Here is a 1,495-nt window from a genome sequence, read left to right as displayed (position 1 = left end):
CAAGCTGGATGTGACAGTGGAGGGCAATTCACCTGACCTCCATGGAATGCAGACCCCCTGAACATCCCCAGCTCTCTGGTGAATACTTTCGGTTACATGGACCCCACCACTTCTCACAGAATCCATGGTCATGCCCTTGTAAAGATCAAGAATGCAGGCAGACCAAAGGGAGTAAAATATTGGTGTCTCACTATTGCATGAAAGAACTTATTTCCCTACTTGCCAAATGCAACATTTACAAACTGGAAGTCGAGATTTAAAAGCTCTAAACAATGTAGTAGTTGGTGAAGCGGTGAGTGGTGTGATGTTATAAAGAAAGTAATTTCTGCGTTCCTGATAACTTTAGGCTATTAGTACCTTTAAATAATAACTTTCTGAAGCTTAGCACGCCGATGAATTAGTGGATAATAGATTCTTTCATTACTCCATCCAAAATCCATGTGTATGGTGTCTCAGTTTTATTTTTTTTTTAAATTTTTTATATATTTATGATAGTCAGAGAGAGAGAGAGAGACACAGGCAGAGGGAGAAGCAGGCTCCATGCACCGGGACCCCGATGTGGGATTCGATCCGGGATCTCCAGGATTGCGCCCTGGGCCAAATGCAGGCACCAAACCACTGCGCCACCCAGGGATCCCCAGTGTCTCAGTTTTAAATACTGAGGATCAAGTATCTCTGTTGAAGAATATAAGAAAGCAGTCAGGCAGTAAGAGTACATAAACTGTGGAACACTGGGGGATGTGTAAGTTTTATTTTACTCTGGATCTTGACTTGCTTATGTGACTTAAGTATTCTCATCCAGAAAGTGGGAGGGAGCAATTCTTTCCTGGGCATTGTGGTCAGGATTAGTGTTGTATGGAAAGCATGGACCATAATGCCTGGGTCACAGGCATCTAGTAGCTGATGTCATTACTTTAAATAATCCATCCCTAAACTCCAGTATTAGAATACTAACATCCTATTCAGTTGGAGAGACACTGATTTTCTTTTTTTTAATTTATTGTATTTATTTATTTTTATGTATTTTTTAATTGGAGTTCGATTTGCCAACATATAGTGGTAACACCCAGTGCTCATCCTGTCAAGCTCCCCCCTCAGTGCCCATCAACAAAACTAACAGGCAACCTACCAAATGGGAGAAGATATTTGCAAATGACGTATCAGATAAAGGGCTAGTATCCAAGATCCAACACCCAAGAAACAAATAATCCAATCATGAAATGTGCAAAAGACATGAACAGAAATTTCACCAAAGAAGGCATAGACATGGCCAACAAGCACATGAGGAAATGCTCTGCATCACTGGCCATCGGGGAAAAACAAATCAAAACCACAGTGAGATCCCACGTCACCCCAATGAGAATGGAGACATTGGTTTTCATAGCCTTGCACAGTCTGGGAATCTCGGACCGAGGCAGTGTGATTTTCTACATCTTTCCCACTGAATCCTGGATTCCTGTCAACTAAGGCTCACCACTGCAAGACTGTTCTCTGC

Source organism: Canis aureus, chromosome 21 (assembly GCF_053574225.1).
Source record: "Canis aureus isolate CA01 chromosome 21, VMU_Caureus_v.1.0, whole genome shotgun sequence".
NCBI classification, from domain to species: Eukaryota; Metazoa; Chordata; class Mammalia; order Carnivora; family Canidae; genus Canis; species Canis aureus.
The sequence above is the reverse complement of the archived record's forward strand: the minus strand, read 5'-3'. Positions refer to the sequence as shown.